At 40.2% G+C, this 16930-nt stretch overlaps 1 protein-coding gene and 1 long non-coding RNA gene across 4 annotated transcripts in view; one reads left to right on the top strand and one right to left on the bottom strand.

Moving 5' to 3' along the window:
- The window catches only part of LOC137187385 (tensin-3-like), a 59627-nt gene that overhangs the window by 30801 nt on the left and 11896 nt on the right, over positions 1-16930 (top strand). The window lies entirely within an intron of this gene.
- LOC137187387 (uncharacterized) lies at positions 7964-16232 on the bottom strand. The gene is made up of 2 exons (XR_010929200.1): positions 11051-16232; positions 7964-8243 (listed from the first exon to the last, which is right to left on the bottom strand). It is a non-coding gene; the product is annotated as an uncharacterized lncRNA (long non-coding RNA).

Genomic DNA, 16930 nt, shown 5'->3' with positions numbered 1-16930 from the left:
GCAGAGTTTGACACTAGAAGTCTGTTTTTACATTCATCTGATAAAACCTCCACTGCACGCACACTGAGAATGGACATCTCGTGTCCAACAGTGAAACTTCTGACATATTTGCATATTTATAGATTCTGGATTTTTCAACGAGGGAGCAGGATGAGATGTCATTTTAAGGGGTATTTTTTTATATATTTTAAAGAAAACATGCACATCCATATTTTTATTCTCGGGCTCCACTGGAATAACTTTGAATAATTTACTGTTCAAAAGTCATTATTTATCTTATACTGGCCCTTTATGCAGCCCTTCAGTTCAGTGTCTCTTTAAGCTCCAGTGATTCTGATTGGTCAGCTCCAGGAAGCTTCCTCCGGCTCCGGAGGCAACGTAAACAACAGTAGTAGTAGGATTTCACATCTTTGTCCCGTTCTTTACTCGAAATATAAACTTCTCAAATACATCATCAATACATGTTCGAGCCTGAATCTGATCTGAAATATGCAAGAGGACGATGTCAACACCTCACAGAACAACCTTAGCAACAACCTTAGCAACAACCTTAGCAACAAGACTACAGAATGGAGGTTTGTGGGAATGTGCAAACAATCTGGCATCAGTTGGAGGAGGAAGTAAAGGTTACCTTGCCAAAGCTCTGGCTTTTGACTTGAAGGCGGAATTTTTACAAACGCCTCAAGTTGTGGAACTTTAACCATCTTTAAAATAAACATCTGACATCATAACAGGATATGAATGACAGAAAATCACAAAAAGCATGATTTGTCACCTTTAAAAATTTTAAACAACTGCAGGATAATACTTTAATATTTCTAAAAACATGCACAGTCTGTTGCAATTAGGGATGCGAGTATCAATGCCAACACTAAATACAGATGAATGTTTTCTTTTCCATTCGTTTGCTGCTGCTGATACTCATTACTTCCTGCATGCACTAATAAATGCATTTGAATATGAAGGCAGGTCTTTAGTGTGAAACTGGAGCTGTTGCTTTTAATTAAATATCTTTATTTAATTAGAGTAAAATTGTAAAAATGGGCTGTTTCTGCTCGTATCTGCCTGATCTTACTTAGTGTTTCATCTGCTGCATATAAGCAGAACATATTGTGACCTCAGCACTTTCTCATCTGTTTATTGATAACAAAACCAAAGTGATGTTGATGATGGTGTTTCGCTGTGTATTGCACACATATAAGTTCATCCTTTTTAAAGGACAAGTCCGCCTGTTTATTGTAAACATGTTTGTCCGAACAGAGAGGCGGCAGGCAGGATGGGGAAGGTGGTGATGAAAGAGTTCTTATTACAGAAAAACACCTGATTCTTCTCTCCGCTGCATCGACAGAAGAATTAACAAAGGGCAAAGAATATTTTTTTTTGCTCACTCCCATTTTTGGGGGCAGACAACAGTTTCCTGTTTCCCACGTTAAAGACAGACCAAAGTCTGGGAAACAATTTTCCACGTCGAGACAGAACAGTTAGATTCCACATTTAAATTATTTTTATTTTATGTTTACAGCCATTACTCTAATCACAATTTGACCAGAGGCTGCTTTAATGTGGGGGGAGAGGGGGGGGCGATTACTGAGGCCAGAAGCAAACAGCTCCAAAACAACAATGATGCACTCAGTCAGCCATGCTAACCCCCCCCCCCGCCCCCCAGCAGAGTTCCCACCGTGTTATCACCAGGCTAATCACACTGGCGGGGTCCTGGTATGTTGTATGTGTTGGTGTTTCTGAGAGCAATGTGTTGCTGTCAGCAGATATTTACAGAAGTGAAGCATGCTGGTAAGCATTAGATTAAAACTGGGTTTAACTGGGTAGGAAAGCTGAGGTTAGTTAGTTTATTGACCTCAAAATAACAACACGGAAAATAACTCTGATATCTTACTGGTTTAGGGTTATGGTTAGGGTTAGGGTTCTGGTTTTTGCCTTTAAAAACACCAAATTAGCTCATACAGGGCTCATTTACAGAAACACAGAAGTTACATACACTAAATGTTTTCAGGCTGTCGAGTGAAAAATGTAAAACTTGAGAAGCAGTTTGTTTATAGCTTGTTTTCCGTGAGGCCGGAGCGGTCGAGAAATTGCTCAGTAAAGAGCAGGAAATTATGAAATCAACAAAATTATAGATGTAAGATTTTCACTGAACGGCAAAAATATTGTTATGACAGTGTTTCGCCTCGCGTTAACCCAAAGATGAACTCTGCTACTGTCTCTGAAGTTGTTATTTACTTTCCTCTAAAGCTCTAAAATGTTACGTAATAACATTTCCTTTGTGTACTTGAGGCCGTATCAAAATAAACAGTGATATATATACAGAAGCCCTCTGCCAGCGGAAGTAGGTTTCAGCCAAAGGAATGTAGATGTTATGAGCTGAGGTTTAGCAGAGGCAGATGGTCCGCTCAGACAAACAGTTGACTGTCTGAACCTCAGAGGTCAAAGGTCAGGAGAAAGTCCCGCAGGGAGTGGCTGAGAGGGCAGCAGACTGAGGGAAAACTCTTCTTCTCCTTCAAATGATTGGATTGGTTTTCCGTGATGATGAATGAGAGAGACACGAAGGATCCCAGAAATGTCAAGTGCTGCTTTTTATCCCGGAGATGTTTTATAGTCTAATTGCTGCAATTCTGCGGTTGACGCCTTAAAGCACAATCTGTGATCTAAAAGTAAACAAAAACACAGAAAGCTGCTGTCGCTGTAAAATTAATGGACAGATCTTTAATACACGTCAACAACAACTAAATCTAAGTTATTACTGTTTTCTAAAATCGTTAAATGTCAAGCTGGAAAATTGGCCCGTATTTTCAATTATGATCACATAAACACAAAATGATGATCTTATCATTATTAAGACAAACACTTTAAGTTTAAAGTCATTTATCTCTAGAGTACATTTATAAAGTGCTGATAGATGGAAAATATAATATTATTATTAATATTAAAATAGATAAATAAAATCAATGTAAATCAATCAATAAATAAAGACATGAGAATATAATGGGGATGTTGTCCAAAGAACTAATATAAACTTTAAAAAAAAAAAAAAGAAGAAGAATGTTTGATCATCCTTAGATTTTAACAAAGTGTGGAATGAAAAGCAGTGAATTAATCAGCAGGTCTGAAGGAGTCTGGATGTAGAATAGAGTACAAGAGATCAGATATTGATTATACAGTCAAAATATTAAGGATTTGACATTTAAAAAGGTATATTATGTATAGACTCATACAAAAACAATCCCTCTCAATCATCACTTATGACCTGCTAGAAGTGTGTGTATGTATCTACAGAGACTCTGCCTGTATTTTCTTACTTTCTTATTATTTTGCCGTGTTCGGGACGCTTCTGGGCGTCAACCTTTGGGCAGTGGTTGTGTAGCCTCCGGCCAATAACAGCGCGCAGGGAGTGAGGTCAGACTCGTACCATAGCGACCGGGTTACATCATTGTCTCCGTCTCTCTCCTCTGCTCTCTCTCTCTGTGTCATGGAGAGCTGCAGGTCTGCGTGTCTGTTTGACTGAGGTCAAAACTGAACTACACACACGCAGACCAGAGAGGCCACAGCGGACAGGATGAAGCTCTGCAGTCACACCTTTGAGTCGAGTCAAATTTGTATGGTTGAAAAATTAACGATTAGGGTTTTAAACTCTTAAAACTTAAAAACTTTTACACAAATGCAACAGAAAGACAGAGTCAATGTCCACAATACTTCAAGTTACAACCTGTAATCTACACTGAAGTCTTTTGACAGCTCCTTTAAAGGTGAATTTTGGGAAATTAGACAAGAAGATCGATACCACTTACATATTTGTCTGCTAAATATGTACCTGAAGTTAGCTTAGCTTAGCATAAAGACTGGAAACAAGGGGAAACAGCTAGCCTGGAGCTGTCCGCTACCTGTTATTTATATTTGATTGAACAAATGAGATATAATGTGCTAGATTGTGAGCTTTAGACATGCTAATAAGAAGATTTTATTACTTTTGACAGAGCCAGGTTAACGGGTTCCCCCCATTTCCAGTCTTTATGCTAAGCTAAGCTAAGCTAAGCGTCTTCTGGCTCCAGCTTCATGTCGAACAGACAAATTTGAGAGTAGTGTTGGCATGAAAGTTTATATGCGTGTTTCCCCAAAATGTCAAACTATTCCTTTAATACAGGGACACAATGTTATCACTGTTTTCTGTTTTTGTTTACATCCGTAACATCTGAAAGCTGGCCCGCCGTTTCGAAAATGACAGACTGCCCTTTTAAAACTGATAAACCAGCAGCACAGATGGACAGAGCTGATGTCCATTCCAGCTCATTTCCTGTGACACGGAGTTTAAAAATAAAGGCACGCAGCACATGCCTCCGCTGAAACAAAAGTAAACGCAACACAATTCAATCAAGAGCTTTAGGGTGTAATTTATGATGTGCTAAGATTAGACACATAGCAGGAGATGTGGTCAGTGTGTGTCTGCATGCCATTGTCTCTGTGTTTGTGGCAAGCAGATGGTGGGAGTGGACACACATGCCCTGACAGAGAGACCATAGAAACCCCCCCACCCCCAACCCCCAGATCAACCCACCACCACCACCACCACCACCACCACAACCTCCTCTCCCTCTCTAGTCCATAAAAGGCCACATGTAACCTCTGACCCCCCTGGAATCCATCCTGATTGGGGGAAAGTACTCGCAGTGGCCCGGCAGGAACAATGCTCAGTGGTCAGTGAGAGGAAGAGGAGGGAGGGAGTGAGTGAGGGAGTGAGGGAGGGTATGTAGACAAGGATGGAGGGGAGGGTGGGGAAGAAATTCTCTCCTTTCTCCCTCCCTCCCTCCCTTCTGTCCCTCCCTCCATACAAACCCAGAAGTCGAGCGGTGTCACAACAAGCTAGGAACAAACAGGCAGCTTATTTTTCCATCTGGGGGACGAAAGGAATTGGGCATGGCGGCGAAACAGCGATCCAGCTCCTGAGAGAGAGAGACAGAGAGAGAGAGAGACAGAGAAAGAAAAAAAAAAGCTCCGGCAAGTCAGTCGAATCAGATTGCTGAAGTGAAAGAGAGAGGAGGAGATTCTGGTAACAAGGAGAGTTTCATTCACACTGGGAGGCAGAGCGTACAAATCCAGAGAGAGAGAGAGAGAGAGAGAGAGAGAGAGAGAAAGAGACGTTGAAACAGGAAGGTGAAGGAGAGATCCAGAGACTTTGGGGTAAACAGGAAACCGGTGAATTTCGGGATACTTCTGAGAGTGTCACATCATGACTGCATCTCTCGGTACGTATGCACGCTCGTGTCAGAAAGATTGAATGATTTTCTTCTCAGGCTGCAAACCACCAAAACTCTAAAGTTTCCATCCCCATCTTCTCAGGTTTCTGACTAATCTATGAACTTGTAACACTTTTCCTTCTTCTCCTTATAATCTTTATCCTTTTTTCCTTCTTTCACCAGGATCTGTTTTTCTGCATGTTTATACAGCGTTATCTCTCTCTCTGTCCCTTCTGGGAATTTTAAGGAGGGCATACATGCACAGAAACACTCCCCTCTCTCCTCTTGGCCTCTGGTATTTGCAAACAGCTTCTGGAATTTTTCAGTGTCAGATGCCTTTTTCCCTTTTTCCAAACATAGCCCCCTTCAAAAACCTCACCTTTCTCTGTTTTAAAAAGACATTTTTTTATGTTGTTGTTGATCTAATGTTTTGGACAGCAGTCTCCGTAGCGCCTCTGACATCTCACACATGGTGAGATGGTGAGGTGGTTTGTTCCACTGCTGCGTTCATGATCTCATCCCGTTCAAGGCTATTTTGGCCTCTATCATGGAGTCATGGAAGGCTGATGTATTGGTGGTTAACCGAGGGGGCCGTTTCCCCCCTTTTTTTTGCACTAATGACCCGAACTGAACCAAAAAGTCTTTGAAGATTCGTCGTTTTTGTTGGGGGTGCTTATTGCTGTGGAGGTTTACCACATTTCCTGAAGATGTCATGCACAACGGATCAACATCTTCTGAAGAACCACAAGTTAACTAGTTTCGAACTTTTGCAGCAGTTTCATGAAATCCATGAAAATACTGCATGAATTTTCCACGTATGATGAAACGGGAAAGACTGACCCAGCTGAAACTGTGCTTCATGCAACATAAAAATGTTCCCCGCAGGAGACGTGTGGTTTTCACAGAGAGCAAACACAAAAGGAATTTTGTGCAAAGGCTTGTGAGCAGGTTGAAAATATTAACTGCCACATGCAAGTTTGGAGAAAGTCGACAATTTTTTCTGTGAGACAAAAGTTAATGAGGAGTGCTGTTTGGAGATGCTGTGCAGACGTCTGTTGTGTGAGAAAGGTCTGACTTTCACAGGGCTGCAGGAAATTAAGGGCAAAGAGGCAGAAAATCAGAAATCCTCAAGGATGGAAAATGTTGACAACACAGTGGACACAGTTCAGGGTGCACAGACCAAAGTGGAATGAGGGGAAACACGGATTGTGTATCACAAACCCAGCCTGCGTGAGACTTAGCAGAACATCAATTGTCCCATTGGTCTCACAAGACATCTAAGAGGTCTGTTATCTCTCATGACATAATGGTCTGGTATAACTACTCTGCAGAACACAACAGCATGATGAGACGTGCTAAATGGCAGGAAGTATGAAATTTATATAATGAGCAGTCCATAGTGCATCTTTTCAGTGCAGTACAAGGAGCAGTGAAGCAATAAAATGTTGGCAGTTGAGAAAACATGCAGTATAAGATCATCCAGACTGAAAACAGAAAACACAATGAGCTACTGGTACACATGAGAAGATCTAGTGTGAGTTTGGAAGTCGAGTTTTGAAGGTCGATCAGATGCCAGACCCTGCTGGTGACACAATTGGAAAGTTATCAACCTTGACGTTTGTGGGGTAAATGGTAGACTTATGATGCTCGCCACTTGGAATGTGTGCATGCATGTATTTGATTGGACAATGGAGTGCGTTGTCAGATTGATATAGATTGGACTTTTCCAATCATTTTAGTTAGACTACTCTAGTACCTTGCACCCTTTTGTAGGAGGCTGCATTTTTTTGACACAGTTGGTCTGACGTTAGGAGCTTCTTGGACCTCATCACTATGACTATGATGAGATTTGTACTCGTGGTTGGTACCCCAGCTGAGTTGGAACAGAGACAGTCTCCATATGGACACGTGGAAAAGAACAAGAAACAGCCTCAGAGGACCCAAAGAGAGTTGGAGAGTCGATAAAAGCAAAATTTGACAGAGTCCAATGGAAACAGATTCAGCCATTAAATCACGATGTACATGAAGCATATGACATAAATGTCACTCAAGCGTCCGCTGACGAGATGAAAAATAGCAGCAGACTAAAACATCAGATCTGTGTGGAGCGATGAGACTGTAACGCTCCTCAAATGAATACATGAAATCATATAGCATATAAAGACATTTCTATGCTATTTTTCACAGCTTAAGGTTCAACTGGTGGTCTTCTAATTAATCATCTCGTTGAGCAGTGGGTGGAAACACTAATTTCAATTAAAATTTGCACTAAATTTGGACGTAAACCTTGCAACAGACTCATGTTTTCTAGTTTATTGGAGCTTAAAGCAGTCATGAATTAAAACAAGTACAGAGAAATACGCGTTTCAGGCGGATTACTGCAGTGGCACCTCACTTGTTAACACTAATGAATGTTAAGGATTTCCTCATATATACTTTGGGACATTTTATGCCTGTAATGGACAGCGACAGATGAGAGATGACAGGAAACGAGGGGAGAGAGAGACATGGAATGACATGCAACAAAGGTTCGCTGCCAGAATCAAACCACGGATTTAACGGTTATGTGGCATGTGTCTTAAGCAGTAAGCTCCCAGGATATGCCAGGATTTCACTTTTTAAGCACTTTTTCCAAGAAGTCTGTCCAGGAGATCCCGTACAGATGGTGTAATGACTCAGAACCTTAGAACCTAAAAGCACAAACCCAGAAGCAGTAGCAGAGTCCAATATCCTTTAATCAAGCCTGAAAAACAAGCAGGGGTCATAAACCAGGCAGGCAGGCAGACAAATCCAAAGGGGAACAGGCAAAATCTTCAGACTGGTAAACAGGAAAGCCGACCACAGATAGGTATGAGAACACTAGACAGTCTGGCAAGGTGTAAGTGAATCTAGGCCAGTATATGTGAAGAGTGACTGATGAGGATAACGGGATCCAGGTGAGGAGATGGGCGGGGAAAGTCAGGTGAGAGGAATGAGATGATTGCAGGGCAGCAGGATCTGCAATGACAGGGAAGTTGGTGGTCAGGCAGGCGAACAGCATGAAAAATAGTCACTCTGAAGGTGAACCTGTGACAGATGGTTATATGTTGAAAATATAGGCAATAAAATAAAGGTTATAATCTACTAAAACTAACTGTTGTCCAGTTTAAATGACAGCTAGATGTTTTTTCTGGGCTTTTCTGAGTTGCATGCTGAAAAAGGACCAATGCTAAAGACGGTGCTAACTGCTTACAAGGGGTCAATGGTGAGCTTCTACCCTGCATATCTCTTCCTAGCTTGGTGCTACGTTTCCTAGCCAAAATTCCAAACTTTCAGCATCATGTGTTTCTGTTGTTTATTAAATGATGCATTTCTTCTGATTCCAATGCAAGAAATAATTGAGTTTGATCATTTAAATCATGAGCTAACAAGTATTTCTTGCTGGGTTTAATCAGCTATTCCAGTCGGCACTTCAACCTCCAGACTGTGGAAGTCGGACAGAAGCGTTACATTAATGTTATTTTTTTCTTTAAGTGTAATAACCAATTACTGACTAGTACTTTGAGACTGAATAACTCCCTCAGTCACACTGACCTACCTTCATCCGTCGACTGTGGTTAATACTTATTAGATGTGCGAGATCTGTCATGTGTCTGAAGACTGAAAGGATAGTATTGATATCACAGGCTTACAGATTTAAGGGTCATGATAAATTTGGGCAGAACACAGATGATTCTTTATTGTTATCCTTAATTAACCTTCAAACACATTTATGTATTTAGGAAGATCACATTTATAAGTGATATACTTCCTGAAAAACATAGCAATAAATAACACAGTTCAAGTTCAGGCCAGTAGAGTTGGGAGTCAGTATGATCCTGCTGTGGACAAACAGAGTTGACACTTTTAAACATTGATTTGACTTAGGTTTCTTATTAGTTAAAGCCAGGTTAAACTGAAAAGTGATCTTAAGATGTTGAGGTTACGTATAACTGTTACAGGTCCTAACAACATGTTGAAATATACTGTTAAAACAGCTGTTATATCTAACCTAGACAGTCCAAAAGGTTCACTTTTCACCCAAAATGTACCTGTTTTAAACTGGATCAATAGAAAAAACCAAATCTATAGTTAATGCGACAAGCTGCTCCGAAACAGACTTTGATGATTTCTTATTAAAATCAGAAAGCTGCCATGAAAACAAAACCAAACTTTGTGGACAAAAGTATGAGAGAGTGACGCTGAGCTGTTTGTGCCAATATCTTTCCATAACAACAAATTAGAAAAAGGGGAGCTGGCCTTGTGGCACATTGTAACATTCATCATGTAGGAACCCAACAAGAGAACAATTTGTGCACCGTGATCATTTCTCCAGATGGGTAGAGGCTCAGGAATTTTCAATCCAGCTGCAAAACACGATCAAATAACTGGGACATTTTTTGCAGCTGAGACTTCCTTCATACATGAAAAATATTGATTCTTATCGTGTTCTCGAGAAAAACGGAGGCGTCTCTCTACATGACATTACATAATAGATGAGATAGGACAAATATTCTTATAATTGCCAGTCCATCACGAGTCAAAAATTCCCCTGTGAGTCAAAAACATTACAGTAGCTCGGACTGCAGTTCATAAAACTATCAAGCGATTATCCAAATACTTCAGACACCAATAAACACCTCTGTGATGACACCATTCGTTCCCATAACCTTTTCTTTCAACACAGCCTCATTTATTGTTACCCTTCACCCCGTTTCTCCCTCACCACTTGTTATTCTTCCCTCCCTCTTCAGCCTGGCTCGTAACTCGCCTCTCCTCTGCCACTTCACTGATTCGATAAAGCTGTCTGTCCAAACACCAACAGACGACACAAGTATCTAATTTACAGACGACCGCCCACCAGTTTGTTACGGAAAAATGCTCTGTTTGAACAATCAGAGGTTCTGAATAGGAGTAGGAGGGAAGACACAGCAGGGATTGAGTTTGGCTGATTTTTGCTGGTGTAGGAGGGTAAAAACCAGACAACTGATCACATTCACTAAAGGGAAAGTTTCATATTCTTTGCCAATGTCACCAAAAAATACTCAGAACCCTAAAATATGCTTAATGTTGACCCGGGTCGTAGTCTACTTTTGAAACTACTTTCGACAGATAAATCTACAAATTATTGGTTCGTTTTTTTTAGTTTTATTTTGCCAGGATAGTCTCTTAGAGATCGTTGTGTATATTTTTTTTGTGAGTGTCCTGATCAAAATGTGAGCTTAGTTTACAGATGCTAAAACAGAAAGTGCAACTCTGCAATGGACACAGCAGATTAATCCAATAATAAAACCAGTTGCAGTTTGCAGTCGGTTCATAATATCTGGACTTATTGTGATATGTGGGTTTCCAACTGACATCATAGTTGCAATATGCATGCAAACAGAGGGTATAAACAACCTGGGTTGAGTTTATGGGGTGAACAATATGAGAAATCCTGTATTAACAGTTTAATATGAGCAAAGTGTTGCCTGTTTACTTGCCTGGCAGATATGTGGTGTCTGGTGTATTTTGATGATAAACAGACAGATTTTCAAACATGCCAATGCAATTAATATCTTGAATGAAGGGATTTCAGTGCTCTGAACTTGTGCAATAGACAAACAGCAGGTATTTCATATGCAGTAATGTTACTTTTTTGCTTTATGCTAACGTTACATGTAGAGGTAACTTTGTGTAGAGTCTGTTATTACTGCTAGTAGCTGCCAGCTATAACTTAAATACTGTCATGTTGTGTCAGCTAGCAGTAGAGTGCTGTAAAAAGTTGTGTGTGCATATAAATTCACCTCTTTACTGGTTTCCAGCAAGTTGCTGCTTGAGTTTCTTCCTCCCCTGTTGTGCACGACTGTATGTAAACAGGAAACCAGTTTACTGAACAGTAGCTTAAATCATCCAAACAGGCAAGTTGTCAGAATTTTAATCAGAAATTAAGCTTCAACTAAGCATTTAATGTAGTGGAGCTAGTATCTGTTGTGTTTGTAATATAATATATACACTTGAGACAAACTCTTTTATTAGCTTAGCAGCTCAGGTGGAACATGTCAACCAGCCTAACGCACCCAGTCTGGTTCCTATTGGTCAAATACATGTCAATCAATCATGTTATGCACTGACATTAAATATTACCACAGTATCAGATCATCAGGATCCAGCATTGTGAGTGTTGTCTATCAGGGCTTAGTCTTAAATTTATTTTAGTGAATAAGAACTTTTACACTAAACTATTTTAAAAAAAAACAACAATCATTTACATTGAATACTACAGAGTTTCAGTGGATCTCAGGGCCACAGCAGGTGTCTTCCTCCTCATTTCGTTCCTGTTTCTTCTCAAAGTTGCTCTTTTGCTCCCTTTTCCTCTTCATCCCCCTGAGAGGCTGCAGCCTGTGATCACTGTGAACAGCTGTAACGCGCCACAGACCTTAAGACCTGTCAGCGTCAGTCTGCGTATGAGTGTGTGTATGTGTGCATGTGTGTGTGTGTGTGCACACATTCCTGTGGTCAGCGGGGAGTCTTCAAACCCACTGTTGTTCTGCATAACTGCATGTGCATCATTGTGTGTGTGTGTGTGTTTATGTGTAGGCTCACCCCTTCTGTCTACTGTGATGCTGCTCTGCAAGTAAATGTTTGCATGCGTGAGTGGAATTCAAATGGAGAGATGAGAAGCATTTCTTTGTCAGATAAAACACAGAACGCCTGTATCTGCACCAAACATGTGACAGCTGTATGTTTTTCATCTCTCATCTGCATTTCTTCTTCTCTGTGTCCCTCCTCCCCTTTCATTCCAACCTGCTTATGCAACAGCCAGTGTGGTCTGAGGTGGCAAATATGAGAGGGAAATATTAGCTCCAGATAACCTCAGCGTGGTTTTTATTGATTAATGGGATTTCTCTCCATAGCAAGCATGAAGGTATGCACGCATTTTCAGTCTAAGCCATATAACCGTCATTCTCTGTGTCAGGGAAATGTGTGTGTGTGTGTGTGTTGTAGACTGTTGGCTGGTGGAGGTTGGCAGTCGTGCCCACATGGGTCCGTGCCATCTGGAATTGGTTTTGCACGGTCCGACCCAAACTAAGCAGGCTTTGTGCTCACTGAGAGCTGCGCAACTGAGGAGAAAACAATGGACAAATGGACACTGTTGAGCAAAACAAACTCCACATATTCCAGAAAATATAGATACACCCGAAAGTTTCAACATGATGGTAAAGTCTGTAAGGTGTTTGGACTGTATGTTAGGGTATGTTTCTCTTACTAATACATTCCAGTTCAAGGGGACTTAATTAGTGACAATATATTAAACTAAACTTACGGGGCTTTCACACCAAAAGTTTGACAAGTTGCCCTCCCCTGATGAGTAATTAATTGATCGTGCAGCAAGTGTTTAACTAAATTAACCTCAACAAAAGCTAATCCATTCTGACGCTGATGCAAGGTGGAAGTTATGATGCCAGTAATTGTCCTGCAGATAACAATTAAGGGAGTTCATTTTGCTCATCTCTGAATTCCTGAAGTTACGTAAACACTGTTATCTGATCCAACTGAACCGGTAGTTGGATGAAAGAATCTCAAGCATGGCAGAAAACATCAGAGAGCATGGAGATATTAAAGGACCGGTTCACAATGATTCATATCTGTCATAAAACAACAGTCAGGTGCCCAAATGAACACTGACACATGTTTTTTCTTGCTGTAATCATTCCTCCTGTTTATACTGGCCATTAGAAGATCCCTTATCATGCACTGTCAATGTAAGTGATGGGGGCAAAAATCCACAGTCCCGCTTCTGTGCAAAATTGTTTTAATTTAGAGCAAATTTGGGGGAAAATTTCAAGTCTGATCTTTGGCGTTTAGAAATGAACCACATCTGCTTCACACTGGGCACAGACTGCATGTCTAGCTGAAAGTGAGTAGCTATGGATACCGCGTAGCATGGATACAGGAGGTGAAAGGTGTGTTCGAGTGTAATAACGACCAGGGAAGCCCTACAGAGCGGAGCCCGGTTGGAAGGTCAGAGGTCAGGGTGGGGTCAGCCAGCGTTGCCGCAGTTTTGGCTGTTCTGTAATTATCTGGATAAGCTGGGATGAGCTGTGTAGCAGCAGATGTGTCAAACCACAGTGAGGAGAAACAGCCATGGGAAAAGGGAGAGACGAAGGTCGCCGGCTCTCCGGGAATCATCCCCGAGAGAAAGAAACTGACAGTGACTGTGGGAATGTTTGAGGAATCCTGTGGCCTTCAGTGCATTCCCCTCAGTTTGTTTTTGTGTTTGTTTCCTTCAAGCATCAACAACTAGAACATTTGAATATCTGATCTTTCGCAACGTGTGTGTGTGTGCATGTGTTTGTACTAGAAGTGGTTTGTCTAATTACAAGCAGAGGACCACATTACTCGCTCTAAGCTCTTGACCTTTTAACTTAAAAGTTCAAGGTGAGTGTCGAGTTTGACACGTCAACAAGTCGGCATCCAGCATTTTGGCAGAATAATTTCAGTCCCTTTGCAGCCTTTAACAGAATATAACTGGCATGAATAGATTAATGGGTTAATAGATGGATGATTTATTTCTTTAATATCATTCTTCCAGCATTTATTTTTACAGCAGGTGGATCATTGAAAGCCTCCCTGCAAGATTATGATAATCAGTCTTTTGTTTCAAGTGTAAATGTCAAACAGGGAAAGAAAATCATTGCTAAAGTTCAGAAATGTACAAAAACTTACAGTTGATCATTTCTAAAATAAATGACAGTTCTAACAGACAAATAAAACACTCAATTTTCATTATCATGGCATAATTATGATATCTGTTGTGGTATATTTTCATTATTATTTATGTTTTATTGCCTGATACAGACACACAGTGGTGAAAGATCCTTTATTCAGGTAAAAGTACTCCGTTACAAGTTAAATCCTGCTTTCAAAATTTAATTTTTTATGCAAAGCAGCAAAATTTAAGTATATATTCTGAATTGTATGAAGGTGTGTCCATCTTTAGATACTGTTTGACACCTTTACAACATATTTTATGAGCTTATAGTAGGTTTTGTATGTGAAATCTGTCATAGTAGTAATCATTTTATTTGCACATTTCCAGCTATGAGATAGAGAGACAGAGAGCATACAATCACATGTATAACACATAAACAAACTACAATCACACACAAAAAGCAACAGCATAAAATATATTTAGAAATGAAATCATCTATAAGATAGAAACAAGCATGTTGTGCAGGAAAAGTAGACATTCTTGCAAAATAAAGGTACAAGTTCCTCTTTAGTACAGTATCTGACTACATGCATCTATTTATTTTATACTTTCAGTCAGTAATATATCCGTCAGTATCATGCAAACAGGTATAAACAGACAGACTGACACTGAACACACAAATCTAACAATCAGTAATAAATTGAGTTCTGCTCAGAGCAGCTGCCAGTATGTTCACACTTATGGATATTTGATACACCGTACATAATGTAGACACTATAGCAGTTTGTGGGGGGGAGACCTCCTGCCATGGGAAAAGTCATGTTAAACCAAAAACCTGTCACCAGTGGTGGGAGAAGCACTCAGATACTTTACTAAAATAATAGTAGGAATACCACAGTGTAAAAATGTAAAAATACTTCATTACATTCAAGATTTGCTGGAAATAAGTAAAGAAGTATTATCAGTACAGTGTACTAAAGTACTCATGTTGCAGCAATATGTTGTTATGTTTTATGTTATTGCATTATTATTATTACTGAAGTATTAACATGTAAGCAGCATTATGTAGTATGTATGTTGTAGATGGTACTTTTACTACTTGTTTACTACTCTTTGCTAGTTCAGTCTTTTACAATGCATCATATTTTATAAGACGAACATATGTTTTGTGATTTAAATCTCTGAATCTGCAAACTTTACAGATAAATACAGTAATATTTCCTTCTGAAATGTAGAGAAGTAGAAGTGTAAAGTAGAATATAATAAGAATTACCTTACTCAAGTACAATTACAAGTAACTAAAAACTGTAGCCTACTTGAGTAAATGTATTTTCCATCACTTTCTTTCACACATGCGCCTGGACATTTAAGTTTGCTGGCATTACTTTGTGGTTACTGTTTAAACTGTCGGATAGTAGGCTACGTGCACATTTGCACTTTATATGTGTGTGTGTGTGTGTGTGTGTGTGTGCTGCTGGTGCATCATGCACTCATTCAAGCATTCTTCAAATTCATTAATGACACATGTGCGGTCGGTTATATAATCCACTTGAGATGATGCAGCTTGTCCAATATGAGCGCAAACAAAGCTGGCGGTTGAGTCCAAATTCCTCCATCTCAGAGTCCTTGAATGGAGGGAAGGAGCGGAAGAGAGGAAGGAGGGGAGGGGAGGGCAACCGGCCGAACAAGGAGCTCTTTATAATGATTGACTCTTTTCACGGTGACTCATCGTACTTCACAGGCCTGTCTGTGGCCTGAGGAGGCCTGCCCTCGGTTTGCTGAATGACACACTGTGTTGTCAGAATGTCAGGATGTCATGTCGGGATGTTTGGAGTGCCCTCACTCCGACATCACACACACACACACACACACCTCTGCTTCTCTTGTATGCTGTCAATCTCTGCTTCACTCAAAGTTTTAGTTCAAACTCACTTTATCTGGCATGGTTATATAGAAGTAAGAGTTCTGCCAAAGCTGGTTGTACAGTTTACAATATTAGATTATAGAAATAGTTTTAAGAAATGTGCATATTTGCCTTCTTGTTGGGAATTAGATGAGAAGATTGATACCACTCTTGTGTTTGTGCAGTAAATATGGGGCTACAGCCGGTAGCGAGTTAGCTTAGCTTAGCATAAAGGAGGAGGATGAAACAACTAGCATGGCTTAGGGTTGAAAAAGAAATGAAATATAATATGTAAATTAGTGAGTTATAGAGGTGCTGGTAGGCGGATTTCATTACCTTTGGACAGAGTCATGCTAGCTGTTTCCTCCTGCTTCCAGTCTTTTTGCTAAGCTAAGCTAATTGGCTGTTGGCAGTAGTAGTTACATATTTACTGTACAAATATGAGTGTTATCAATCTCATCTAACTCTTGGCAAGATATCAAATAAACCTACTCCCCCAAATGTTGAACTGTTCTTTTAAGTACAGAGCTTGGGCCAGGGGGCTGTTAGCTTAGCTTAGCATAAAGACTGGAAGGATGGTGAAACAACAAGCGTGGCTTAGGCTTTAAAAAGAACTGAAATATAACATGTCAATTAGTGAGTTGTAGAGGTGCTGGTACACGGATTTCATTACCTTTGGACAGAGTCATGCTAGCTGTTTCCTCTTGCTTCCAGTCTTTGTGCTAAGCTAAGCTAATTGGGTGCTGGCAGTAGTAGTTACATATTTACTGTACAAATGTAAGTGTTATCAATCTCATTTAACTCTTGGCAAGATATCAAATAAACCTACTCCCCCAAATGTTGAACTGTTCCTTCAAGTATAGAGCTTGGGCCAGGGGGCTGTTAGCTTAGCTTAGCATAGAGACTGGAAACGGGGGGAAACAGCGTGGCTCTGTCTAAAGTTTAAAAAATACACCAAATCTAACCTGATTTAAACAAACAAGATACATGTGAATTAGTTATTAGCTTTAGAGGTGCTGGTAGGTGTATTTTTTGACAGAGCCATGCTATCTGTTTCACCCTGATCCA

This window comes from Thunnus thynnus, chromosome 8 (assembly GCF_963924715.1).
Source record: "Thunnus thynnus chromosome 8, fThuThy2.1, whole genome shotgun sequence".
In the NCBI taxonomy this organism is placed as follows: Eukaryota; Metazoa; Chordata; class Actinopteri; order Scombriformes; family Scombridae; genus Thunnus; species Thunnus thynnus.
This window is presented reverse-complemented; position numbering and strand designations above follow the sequence as displayed.